Source organism: Lethenteron reissneri, chromosome 55, assembly GCF_015708825.2.
Source record: "Lethenteron reissneri isolate LAM-NWPU_2019-01 chromosome 55, ASM1570882v1, whole genome shotgun sequence".
Classification (NCBI taxonomy): Eukaryota; Metazoa; Chordata; class Hyperoartia; order Petromyzontiformes; family Petromyzontidae; genus Lethenteron; species Lethenteron reissneri.
Window position 1 is genome coordinate 9,473,524 of NC_083833.1, and position 13,576 is coordinate 9,487,099.

At 48.4% G+C, this 13,576-nt stretch overlaps 1 protein-coding gene and 7 non-coding genes across 8 annotated transcripts in view; all 8 read right to left on the reverse strand.

The window, feature by feature from the left end:
• LOC133356795 (uncharacterized) overlaps positions 1-13,576 on the reverse strand; it is a 492,315-nt gene that overhangs the window by 31,089 nt on the left and 447,650 nt on the right. The gene's annotated exons all lie outside the window — the stretch shown is intronic.
• On the reverse strand, positions 182-253 carry TRNAW-CCA (transfer RNA tryptophan (anticodon CCA)). The gene has a single exon. It is a non-coding gene; the product is annotated as a tRNA-Trp (tRNA).
• On the reverse strand, positions 1,210-1,282 carry TRNAW-CCA (transfer RNA tryptophan (anticodon CCA)). Its single transcript has one exon. It is a non-coding gene; the product is annotated as a tRNA-Trp (tRNA).
• TRNAW-CCA (transfer RNA tryptophan (anticodon CCA)) lies at positions 2,446-2,517 on the reverse strand. The gene has a single exon. It is a non-coding gene; the product is annotated as a tRNA-Trp (tRNA).
• TRNAW-CCA (transfer RNA tryptophan (anticodon CCA)) lies at positions 3,458-3,529 on the reverse strand. The gene has a single exon. It is a non-coding gene; the product is annotated as a tRNA-Trp (tRNA).
• On the reverse strand, positions 4,690-4,761 carry TRNAW-CCA (transfer RNA tryptophan (anticodon CCA)). Its single transcript has one exon. It is a non-coding gene; the product is annotated as a tRNA-Trp (tRNA).
• Positions 5,702-5,773, reverse strand: TRNAW-CCA (transfer RNA tryptophan (anticodon CCA)). The gene has a single exon. It is a non-coding gene; the product is annotated as a tRNA-Trp (tRNA).
• TRNAW-CCA (transfer RNA tryptophan (anticodon CCA)) lies at positions 6,958-7,029 on the reverse strand. The gene has a single exon. It is a non-coding gene; the product is annotated as a tRNA-Trp (tRNA).

The window sequence follows — 13,576 nt, forward strand, 5'->3', positions numbered from 1 at the left end:
ATTGGTGTATTCGTGACGAAACTTTCACTAGAACTGATGACCATTCCTTCCCTTCAGTGTCGATAAAAAATAATAATTAGAATATATTAATTTTCCTGAAGTTCACTGACAAAGTATCCATGGCAGAAGCAACAGGAGAGAAGCAGGGAGGCGAATGTCAAAAAACACTTTAGCCAGTTCTTGACCTCGACGTGATTTGAACACGCAACCTTCTGATCTGGAGTCAGACGCGCTACCGTTGCGCCACGAAGTCCCCGCTGAAGTTTAGGGGCCTGTCGCGCTAAATATAAACAACAAGGTGGATATCGCCTATTGATTGCCCAATCTGGCGATGTCGACAATCGCCAACTTATCCACTATCAGCCAAACCCAGTCAGCCTCTGTGAGAGAGGTGAGTGGATGTGTAATTGGGTGAGTGAGTGAGTGAGTGGGTGGGTGATTGGGTGAATGAATGGGTGATCGATTGGTTGAATGACTGGATGGCGGGGTGATTTGGTGGGTGAGTGATTTGGCAAAGAGATCAGAGGATTAATGAGTGAATGCTTCAGCGGGTGGGTGAGTGAACAAGTCGATGGGTTGCCACCTTTTCCACTGGTCACCAAACCTGGATCCATTTTTCAGTCAGTCAAGGTTCGTGACCGAGTCACTTGGTGGCTAAATTAGGGAGTGGACGAGTAAGCGCTTTAGTGGGTAAGTCAGTGGGTGAGTGAGTTACTGAGTGACTTGGCAAATTAATCAGTAAATGCATGGGTGAATTAGTGTATGATAGGGTGAATGTGTGAGTGGGTGGTTGAGTTAGTGAGTGAGTAGGTGGGCGGATAAGTGAGTGGGGAATTGAATGGGTAAGTCGGTGGGTGAGTGAGTTACTGAGTGGCTTGGCAAATGAATGAGTGAACAGGACCCAACCTTGATCTGAGAAACGACGGCAAATGTCACACGCTGAGACCGTGGGCAGCTGCCCTGCGGTTTGAATGTCTGCGTGTGACAATTGTTGTATTCGTTACAAATTTTCACCAGAACTGATGACCATTCCTTCCCTTTAATGTCGATAAAAAAACATGATAATTAAAAAAGAGATTGAGTGATGTAGCACAGGAGGATGTGTTAAAATGTATTCGTTTTCCTGAAGTTCACTGGCAAAGTATCCATGGCAGAAGCAACAGCAGAGTAGCAGGGAGGCGAATGTCAAAAAACACTTTAACCAGTTCCTGACCTCGACGTGATTTGAACACGCAACCTTCTGATCTGGAGTCAGACGCGCTACCGTTGCGCCACGAGGGCCTTTCTCCAGTTTGGGGGCCTGACGCGCTAAATATAAACAGCAAGGTGGATATCGACCATTGATTGCGCAATCGGGCGATGCCGACAATCGCCAACGTTTCCACTATCGGCCAAACCCAGTCAGCCTATGTGAGTGAGAAGATGGGTAGACGGGTGAGTGGGTGAGCGAGTGGGTGGGCGAGTGGGTGGGCGAGTGGGTGGGCGAGTGGGTGGGCGAGTGGGTGGGCGAGTGGGTGGGCGAGTGGGTGGGTGATTGAGTGGGTGAATTACTGGATGGATGGGTGAGTGGGTGGCTGAATGTGTGGGTGATTGACTGGATGGTGGGTGAGTGGGTGGCTGAATGATTGGGTGAATGACTGGATGGTGGGTGAGTTGGTGGGTGAGTGATTTGGCAAAGAGATCAGATAATTAATGAGTGAATGCGTGCGTGGGTGGGTGAGTGAATGAGTCGAGGGGTTGCAACCTTTTCTACTGGTCACCAAACCCGGACACATTTTTCAGTCAGCCAAGGTTAATGATCAAGTCACTGGGTGGCTAAATTAGGGAGTGGATGAGTAAGCACTTTAGTGGGTAAGTAAGTGGGTGAGTGAGTTACTGAGTGACTTGGCAAATTAATCAGTAAATGCGAGGGTAAATAAGTGGAAAAAATTGTGTATGTGTGAGTGGGTGGGTGAGTTAGTGAGTGGGTAGGTGGGCGGATACATGAGTGGGGGATTTAATGGTTAAGTCGGTGGGTGAGTGAGTTGCTGGGTGACTTGGCAAATTAATCAGTAAATGCGTGTGTGAATTAGTAGATAAAATGGTGAATGTGTGAGTGGGTGGGTGAGTTAGTGAGTGAGTAGGTCGGCGGGTGAGTGAGTTACTGAGTGGCTTGCCAAATTAATGAGTGAACAGGAAACTACCTTGAACTAAGAAACGAGGGCAAACGTACCACGCTGCGACCTCGGGCTGCCGCCGGGCGGTTTGAACGTCTGCGCGTGACAATTGGTGTATTCGTTACGAAACTTTCACTAGAACTGATGACCATTCCTTCCCTTCAGTGTCGAAAAAAAATAATAATTAAAATATATTAATTTTCCTGAAGTTCACTGACAAAGTATCCATGGCAGAAGCAACAGGAGAGAAGCAGGGAGACAAATGTCAAAAATTAATTAAGCAAGTTCTTGACCTCGACGTGATTTGAACACGCAACCTTCTGATCTGGAGTCAGACGCGCTACCGTTGCGCCACGAAGCCCCCGCTGTAGTTTAGGGGCCTGACGCGCTAAATATAAACAACAAGGTGGATATCGACTATTGATTGCCCAATCTGGCGATGTCGACAATCGCCATCTTTTCCACTATCAGCCAAACCCAGTCAGCCTCTGTGAGAGAGGTGAGTGGATGTGTAATTGGGTGACTGAGTGGGTGGGTGAATGAGTGGGTGATTGATTGGTTGAATGACTGGATGGCGGGGTGATTTGGTGGGTGAGTGATTTGGCAAAGAGATCAGAGGATTAATGAGTGAATGCTTCAGCGGGTGGGTGAGTGAACAAGTCGATGGGTTGCCACCTTTTCCACTGGTCACCAAACCTGGATCCATTTTTCAGTCAGTCAAGGTTCGTGACCGAGTCACTTGGTGGCTAAATTAGGGAGTGGACGAGTAAGCGCTTTAGTGGGTAAGTCAGTGGGTGAGTGAGTTACTGAGTGACTTGGCAAATTAATCAGTAAATGCATGGGTGAATTAGTGTATGATAGGGTGAATGTGTGAGTGGGTGGTTGAGTTAGTGAGTGAGTAGGTGGGCGGATAAGTGAGTGGGGAATTGAATGGGTAAGTCGGTGGGTGAGTGAGTTACTGAGTGGCTTGGCAAATGAATGAGTGAACAGGACCCAACCTTGATCTGAGAAACGACGGCAAATGTCACAAGCTGAGACCGTGGGCAGCTGCCCTGCGGTTTGAATGTCTGCGTGTGACAATTGTTGTATTCGTTACAAATTTTCACCAGAACTGATGACCAGTCCTTCCCTTTAATGTCGATAAAAAAACATGATAATTAAAAAAGAGATTGAGTGATGTAGCACAGGAGGTCGTGTTAAAATATATTAGTTTTTCTGAAGTTCACTGGCAAAGTATCCATGGCAGAAGCAACAGCAGAGTAGCAGGGAGGCGAATGTCAAAAAACACTTCAACCAGTTCTTGACCTCGACGTGATTTGAACACGCAACCTTCTGATCTGGAGTCAGACGCGCTACCGTTGCGCCACGAGGTCCCTTCTGAAGTTTGGGGGCCTGACGCGCTAAATATAAACAGCAAGGTGGATATCGACCATTGATTGCGGAATCGGGCGATGCCGACAATCGCCAACGTTTCCACTATCGGCCAAACCCAGTCAGCCTATGTGAGTGAGAAGATGGGTGGACGTGTGAGTGGGTGAGCGAGTGGGTGAGCGAGTGGGTGGGCGAGTGGGTGGGTGATTGAGTGGGTGAATTACTGGATGGATGGGTGAGTGGGTGGCTGAATGTGTGGGTGATTGACTGGATGAGTGCGTAACTGGGTGGCTGAATGATTGGGTGATTGACTGGATGGTGGGTGAGTGGGTGGCTGAATGATTGGGTGAATGACTGGATGGTGGGTGAGTTGGTGGGTGAGTGATTTGGCAAAGAGATCAGATAATTAATGAGTGAATGCGTGCGTGGGTGGGTGAGTGAATGAGTCGAGGGGTTGCAACCTTTTCTACTGGTCACCAAACCCGGACACATTTTTCAGTCAGCCAAGGTTAATGATCAAGTCACTGGGTGGCTAAATTAGGGAGTGGATGAGTAAGCACTTTAGTGGGTAAGTAAGTGGGTGAGTGAGTTACTGAGTGACTTGGCAAATTAATCAGTAAATGCGAGGGTAAATAAGTGGAAAAAATTGTGTATGTGTGAGTGGGTGGGTGAGTTAGTGAGTGGGTAGGTGGGCGGATACATGAGTGGGGGATTTAATGGTTAAGTCGGTGGGTGAGTGAGTTGCTGGGTGACTTGGCAAATTAATCAGTAAATGCGTGTGTGAATTAGTAGATAAAATGGTGAATGTGTGAGTGGGTGGGTGAGTTAGTGAGTGAGTAGGTCGGCGGGTGAGTGAGTTACTGAGTGGCTTGCCAAATTAATGAGTGAACAGGAAACTACCTTGAACTAAGAAACGAGGGCAAACGTACCACGCTGCGACCTCGGGCTGCCGCCGGGCGGTTTGAACGTCTGCGCGTGACAATTGGTGTATTCGTTACGAAACTTTCACTAGAACTGATGACCATTCCTTCCCTTCAGTGTCGAAAAAAAATAATAATTAGAATATATTAATTTTCCTGAAGTTCACTGACAAAGTATCCATGGCAGAAGCAACAGGAGAGAAGCAGGGAGACAAATGTCAAAAATTAATTAAGCAAGTTCTTGACCTCGACGTGATTTGAACACGCAAACTTCTGATCTGGAGTCAGACGCGCTACCGTTGCGCCACGAAGTCCCCGCTGAAGTTTAGGGGCCTGACGCGCTAAATATAAACAACAAGGTGGATATCGACTATTGATTGCCCAATCTGGCGATGTCGACAATCGCCATCTTTTCCACTATCAGCCAAACCCAGTCAGCCTCTGTGAGAGAGGTGAGTGGATGTGTAATTGGGTGACTGAGTGGGTGGGTGAATGAGTGGGTGATTGATTGGTTGAATGACTGGATGGCGGGGTGATTTGGTGGGTGAGTGATTTGGCAAAGAGATCAGAGGATTAATGAGTGAATGCTTCAGCGGGTGGGTGAGTGAACAAGTCGATGGGTTGCCACCTTTTCCACTGGTCACCAAACCTGGATCAATTTTTCAGTCAGTCAAGGTTCGTGACCGAGTCACTTGGTGGCTAAATTAGGGAGTGGACGAGTAAGCGCTTTAGTGGGTAAGTCAGTGGGTGAGTGAGTTACTGAGTGACTTGGCAAATTAATCAGTAAATGCATGGGTGAATTAGTGTATGATAGGGTGAATGTGTGAGTGGGTGGTTGAGTTAGTGAGTGAGTAGGTGGGCGGATAAGTGAGTGGGGAATTGAATGGGTAAGTCGGTGGGTGAGTGAGTTACTGAGTGGCTTGGCAAATGAATGAGTGAACAGGACCCAACCTTGATCTGAGAAACGACGGCAAATGTCACACGCTGAGACCGTGGGCAGCTGCCCTGCGGTTTGAATGTCTGCGTGTGACAATTGTTGTATTCGTTACAAATTTTCACCAGAACTGATGACCAGTCCTTCCCTTTAATGTCGATAAAAAAACATGATAATTAAAAAAGAGATTGAGTGATGTAGCACAGGAGGATGTGTTAAAATATATTAGTTTTTCTGAAGTTCACTGGCAAAGTATCCATGGCAGAAGCAACAGCAGAGTAGCAGGGAGGCGAATGTCAAAAAACACTTCAACCAGTTCTTGACCTCGACGTGATTTGAACACGCAACCTTCTGATCTGGAGTCAGACGCGCTACCGTTGCGCCACGAGGTCCCTTCTGAAGTTTGGGGGCCTGACGCGCTAAATATAAACAGCAAGGTGGATATCGACCATTGATTGCGGAATCGGGCGATGCCGACAATCGCCAACGTTTCCACTATCGGCCAAACCCAGTCAGCCTATGTGAGTGAGAAGATGGGTGGACGTGTGAGTGGGTGAGCGAGTGGGTGAGCGAGTGGGTGGGCGAGTGGGTGGGTGATTGAGTGGGTGAATTACTGGATGGATGGGTGAGTGGGTGGCTGAATGTGTGGGTGATTGACTGGATGAGTGCGTAACTGGGTGGCTGAATGATTGGGTGATTGACTGGATGGTGGGTGAGTGGGTAGCTGAATGATTGGGTGAATGACTGGATGGTGGGTGAGTTGGTGGGTGAGTGATTTGGCAAAGAGATCAGATAATTAATGAGTGAATGCGTGCGTGGGTGGGTGAGTGAATGAGTCGAGGGGTTGCAACCTTTTCTACTGGTCACCAAACCCGGACACATTTTTCAGTCAGCCAAGGTTAATGATCAAGTCACTGGGTGGCTAAATTAGGGAGTGGATGAGTAAGCACTTTAGTGGGTAAGTAAGTGGGTGAGTGAGTTACTGAGTGACTTGGCAAATTAATCAGTAAATGCGAGGGTAAATAAGTGGAAAAAATTGTGTATGTGTGAGTGGGTGGGTGAGTTAGTGAGTGGGTAGGTGGGCGGATACATGAGTGGGGGATTTAATGGTTAAGTCGGTGGGTGAGTGAGTTGCTGGGTGACTTGGCAAATTAATCAGTAAATGCGTGTGTGAATTAGTAGATAAAATGGTGAATGTGTGAGTGGGTGGGTGAGTTGAGTGAGTAGGTCGCGGATAGTGGGGATTGATGGTAAGTCGGCGGGTGAGTGAGTTACTGAGTGGCTTGCCAAATTAATGAGTGAACAGGAAACTACCTTGAACTAAGAAACGAGGGCAAACGTACCACGCTGCGACCTAGGGCTGCCGCCGGGCGGTTTGAACGTCTGCGCGTGACAATTGGTGTATTCGTTACGAAACTTTCACTAGAACTGATGACCATTCCTTCCCTTCAGTGTCGATAAAAAATAATAATTAGAATATATTAATTTTCCTGAAGTTCACTGACAAAGTATCCATGGCAGAAGCAACAGGAGAGAAGCAGGGAGGACGAATGTCAAAAATAACTTAGCAAGTTCTTGACCTCGACGTGATTTGAACACGCAACCTTCTGATCTGGAGTCAGACGCGCTACCGTTGCGCCACGAAGTCCCCACTGAAGTTTAGGGGCCTGACGCGCTAAATATAAACAACAAGGTGGATATCGACTATTGATTGCCCAATCTGGCGATGTCGACAATCGCCAACTTTTCCACTATCAGCCAAACCCAGTCAGCCTCTGTGAGAGAGGTGAGTGGATGTGTAATGGGGTGACTGAGTGGGTGGGTGAATGAGTGGGTGATTGATTGGTTGAATGACTGGATGGCGGGGTGATTTGGTGGGTGAGTGATTTGGCAAAGAGATCAGAGGCTTAATGAGTGAATGCTTCAGCGGGTGGGTGAGTGAACAAGTCGATGGGTTGCCACCTTTTCCACTGGTCACCAAACCTGGATCCATTTTTCAGTCAGTCAAGGTTCGTGACCGAGTCACTTGGTGGCTAAATTAGGGAGTGGACGAGTAAGCGCTTTAGTGGGTAAGTCAGTGGGTGAGTGAGTTACTGAGTGACTTGGCAAATTAATCAGTAAATGCATGGGTGAATTAGTGTATGATAGGGTGAATGTGTGAGTGGGTGGTTGAGTTAGTGAGTGAGTAGGTGGGCGGATAAGTGAGTAGGGGATTGAATGGGTAAGTCGGTGGGTGAGTGAGTTACTGAGTGGCTTGGCAAATGAATGAGTGAACAGGAACCAACCTTGAACTGAGAAACGACGGCAAATGTCACACGCTGAGACCTTGGGCTGCCGTCGTGCGGTTTGAATGTCTGCGTGTGACAATTGTTGTATTCGTTACAAATTTTCACCAGAACTGATGACCATTCCTTCCCTTTAGTGTCGATAAAAAACATGATAATTAAAGAAAAGCTGGATTGTTGTAGCACAGGAGGATGTGTTAAATATATTCATATAATTGCAGAAGCAACAGGAGGAATAGAGGGAGGCGAATGTCAAAAATATTTAAACCAATTCCCGACCCCGACGTGATTTGAACACGCACCCTTCTGGTCTAGAATCAGACTGGCTGATGCACCACCTGTGCCCCCTACTGTGCCAACTTGCTGTGTGTTAGCCACCCGGCGCTCCGCTCGTTGTTGTGAGCGTCGCTCCTCCGCCCTCCGTTATTGTTGGAGGGTGACTGCCTTCAACTGCCCAGTCGCGTCCTTCACGAGCCTCCTCCACAGAGGCCGATCTTGACACGGCTGGTACCAGTCATCGGCAAGTCCATTGAGCTCCACATCCTCCTGTGCCACATTACTCCTTCTCTTCTCTAGCCCGTGCCGCACCCGTTTAGCCCCCTCGATCCGGCCAAACAAAACCTGTTTAGGCATGCGGTGGCTGGGCATGTGGGCTACATGACCCAGCCAACGCAGCCTTGCCTGTCGGAGGAGCTCACCGATGGGACTTTGTCCAGATCTTTCGAGGATTTGTGAGCTCCTCACACAATCCAGCCTGCTTAAACCCAGGATTGATCGTAGGCAGGCTAGCCTAAATGTTTCTAACCGGCGGAGATGTTCCATTAAGGGGGTCCACGTTTCACAAGCGTAGAGAAGGGAGGGAATGACTGGCCGAGAAGACCTGGATCTTCGTGCGGAGTGATAGACCAGGTAGTTTCCACACAGCCTTACGCAACCGATGATAATATAATGCCGCTCGACCGATTCGGAGTCAGACCTCTGCTGATAAACTGGAGCCGGTCATGAGCACACTGCCCAGGTATGGGAAACTCTCCACTCTCGCCGCAACTGCCCCATCACCGATTGGGAGTTGTGGGGGTGGAGTGCCCGATGGTACAAAATACCCAGGCAGGTGCTTCGTTTTGGTGGGGCTGATGCTAAGGCTCCACCTCTTGGTGGCAAGCTGGTTTACACACGGAAGAACAAAGTACATTTGATACATATCACACACACAGTATCACACACACAGTAACATACACACAGTAACACACACAGTAACACACAGTATCACACACACAGTAACATACACACACAGTATCACACACAGTAACACACGCACAGTAACATACACACAGTATCACACACACAGTATCACACACACAGTAACATACACACAGTAACACACACAGTAACACACAGTATCACACACACAGTAACATACACACACAGTATCACACACAGTAACACACACACAGTAACATACACACAGTAACACACACACAGTAACACACACAGTAACATACACACAGTAACACACACACAGTATCACACACACAGTAACACACACACAGTATCACACACACAGTATTACACACAAAGTAACACACACAGTAACATACACACAGTAACACACACACAGTAACACAGTATCACACACAAAGTAACACACACAGTAAGACACGCACAGTAACACACACACAGTAACAGTATCACACACACAGTAACACACACAGTAACACACACACAGTAACAGTATCACACACACAGTAACACACACGGTAACATACACACAGTAACACACAATGCTGCACCACGGCCTACCGCATAGCCGCATGCAGGGCGAATTGAAACGGCACGGTGTAGCCAATCGTGAGCAGGAATATATCGTGAAACAAAACAACAAGACGAAACAAATGTTTGTCGTTCGAATTCGGTGCACAAAAAACATTAAAAAAATTAACCCGTAAAAAAAAGTTTTTCACTATAAATCCTTTATATGCGTGGCATCGGGGCGGCTAGAGTCCTCTCGTCCTCTGGCTTGAGATGGCTGCCACCTATGGGTCAGATGATTGTCTGCCACCCTTAAGCAATTGGTAATTAAATATTTTTTAAAAATTCCCTAAACAGTGTAAAATTTGGGAAATTAATTGTCTCGCACAACGAGTCTGTGTGCAAAATGTCAGCTCGATTGGATCACGGGAAGTGGGTTAAAAAACGACCGAAAGATTTGCACGGTCCTAAGCAAGCAAGCAAGCACGCAAGCACGCAAGCACGCAAGCAAGCAAGCAAGCAATCAAGTGAACTTAATATAAAGGATTAAAAAAACGCCTCGATATTTCAAGAGCCGTCGCAACGCACCGTGTAATGAACACGGGACCCCGCTCCTGAATAAATAAACAACTAACGGTGGTCACGGAGCGGCCTCCAAAGAGCCACCACCGCATGCGGCTCCGGTGCCGCAGCTTTGCCCCGACCCCCTTCGCGAAGTCAGCCACCGGCAACGAACGCGAAATCGCACGAAGCGAAGCCGCACCGAGCGAACGATGGGAAGTGCGTGCGGTCGTGTGGACGTCGTTTTCTGCTTCTGTCGGTTTATGGGTGACCCCCTGGGGGGGGGGGGGGTGACCCCCACCCCCCCCCCTTGGAGTTGACCTCCCTGGGAGTGACCTCTCTGGGTGTGACCCCCACCCCCCCCCTGGGGTGACCCCCCTGGGAGTGACCCCTCTTGCACACGAGACTCATCCTGGCCTCTGGAGATGCCGCCTGGTGTACACGCGGAAGAACAATGTACACTTGAAACGTGTCATCGAAATAAGTATAACCCGTAAAAACAAAGTTTTTCACTATAAATCCTTTATATGCATGGCAGCGAACTTAATATAGAGGATTGAAAAATATATTCGCCTGTGGAGGACGCGGGGATCGATCCCGCAACCTTTGGCATGGGAAGCGAGGGCGCTACCAACTGCGCTACTCCGCCACGGCCTGTGGAGGGGTTATGCCTAAAAAGTGTAAAATTTTGGGAATTTTTTTTCACGAACATTAATTGTCACGCACAACGAGTCTGTGTGCAAAATGTCAGCTCGATTGGATCACAAGAAGTGGGTTAAAAAACGACCGAAAGATTTGCACGGTCGTAAGCAAGCACGCAAGCACGCAAGCAAGCAAGCACGCAAGCAAGCAAGCATGCGAACTTAATATAAAGGATTTAAAAAGGCACTGCACACTGCTGCCTGATCCAAGTCCGCTTCCAATAACTTCCCTGAGCACGAGACGTCTCAAACGACTCCTGGTTCATTGTCATAAAGGGTAAAACACATTCTTATGTTTTATTTTTATTATTGTATTATTTCCCTTCTACGTGACTTTACCGAAAGAACCAAGACGATGAATCCCTGCAGTCACGAAAGCTTTAAATCGAAATTTAACACATTCTTATTGTTTCATACTTTGCTACTGGCAAAAAGGTCACCATTTGGTAACTTCCCTGAGTTTTAGACACGACTAAGATCCCCCGAATATTATTCGCAGACCCTTGGGGCAAGTGCTGATGCGTGACCAACACCAGGCCCGGCCGCCTTTGTCTCCCGAGTGGCGATGTTGACTACATACCGCACCAGCTACTCAGTAATGCTCAGTTAAGTTTGTGTAACAACAACAACAACCGCCATTCGCCACTAAGTGGCGGCGACGTCACCACGGCGCTTGTGCCAGGCTAGGTGCACGTTGAGGCCACGTGAAGTGTCGAACAGCCCGCTGGCAGGAGGTCACGGGGCAGACCCAGCAGGTGCCACGGGTCGACCGACTGAGATGAGTGGCCGATGCACCACCTGTGCCTCCTACTGTGCCAACTTGCTGTGCTTTAATCGCCCGGCGCTCCGCTCGTTGTTGTGAGCGTCGCTACTCCGCCATCCGTTGTTGTTGGAGGGCGACGGCCTCCAACTGCCCAGTAGCGTCCTTCACGACCCACACAGAGGCCGATCTTGACACGGCTGGTACCAGTCATCGGCAAGTCCACTCCGCTCCTCTTGTACCACATCGCTCCGTCTCTTCTCTTGCCCGTGCCGCGCCCGTGTGCGCACAGACACACACACGTGTGCACACAGACACACACGTGCGCACACACAGACACACGCGTCTGTGTGCGCACACAGACACACACGTGTGCACACAGACACACAGACACACACGTGTGCACACAGACACACACACGTGCGCACACAGACACGCACGTGCGCGCGCACACACACACACACACGTGCGCACACAGAAACACACGTGCGCACACAGACACACACACGTGCACACACAGACACACACGTGCACACACAGACACACACACGTGAACACACAGACACACGCGTGTGCACACAGACACACGCGTGTGCACACAGACACACACGTGCGCACACAGACACACACACGCGTGCGCACACAGACACACACACGTGCGCACACAGACACACACACGCGTGTGCACACAGACACACACACGTGTGCACACAGACACACACGTGCGCGTGCACTGCTGTAGTCAGATCTGAAATTGACGAAGCCCGCCACTGGAAAGAGACGTTAACGGCCTCGAATAACGACGAGATGTGCCAGACGTCACCTATTGTGTTCATTTATAATTTGTGTATATTATTAACAACGTTTATTTACACTTCTAAAGCCCCTTTCATCCGGAGGTCACAAGGCTCTGTACAAAACACGCAGCGCACACGCACTCAGGCTCACCCCAATCACATCCCGCTCCATAACAAAGGAATCAAGGAATAGAACAAAGCCCTTAGAAGCGAGTTGCGTCTTCGGGCGCGATTTGAATGCAGCGGGCTTGGTGGGAGTGAGCAGATGTAACTTTCGGCTTTAAATGATGTTGCTGCTATCAGTTTGCATGTGATAAGCCACTTCGTTGAGCTATCATTTGTGGCCAGGTCACTTCTTGAAGAAAATCTTAATAGCTCAGTGGGCATTCCCATGTGTTTAACAGAAATATTGACATTAAAAAAGTTTTTAAACACATGGGGCAAATGAGGAGGTGCTTTGTGTGTGTGTACTGTATGTTGAACTTCTTTCGCACCGTACGTAGCCAACTGTGCTGATCGGAGCTGCGGAGGACGGGCAACAACCTAAACACAAAAATCAGTTCTAAAGAGATGAGTTTGTCAATCTAGACGATTATTTAAACGTGCACAACCCCAGTGGATTCCTGCTATCGGAAGGGGAGAGCGTTCCAGACGGCCGCAGAAGCAGCGCATCTGAAAGTGCGCGGTGCGGTGACTGCCGTCTTTGTATTGTCAACACGCGATCTTATGGGACTCAAGATTGAGAACATATCATTGTAGAGTTGTTCTGAGCACAGGGCATTCCGAACACATACAACACAATTCTCAACACCCATGTTCTGAGCACAAGACACAACGCATCAGTCAGTAACACTGCGTTAATAGGAAAATACGCGTGTGACGTTTCGCGCATTTGCCCTTCTTAAGGGTTGGAGATGACACTTTACATAATCACATGGCTGAGTCGACCTAGAGGAGGCTCAGGACCGGTTTAGATAATCGTCACTGGTGTTTTGCTGCGAGTTCGGGTGCAGCGCGCTAACCGTTGCACTACCGCTTGGAACAGTTCCTGACAGAATCAGTTCCTAACACAATCTGTTACTGACATGATCAATTCCTTACACAACCAGTTCCTACCACAATCTGTTCTTCACACAACCAGTTTCTCACACAACCAGTTCCTAACACAATCAGTTCCTTATACAACCAGCTCCTCATACAACCAGTTCCTAATACAATCAGTTCCTCATACAACCAGTTCCTAACACAACCAGTTCCTAACACAATCAGTTCCTCATACAACCAGCTCCTCATACAACCAGTTCCTAATACAATCAGTTCCTCATACAATCAGTTCCTCATA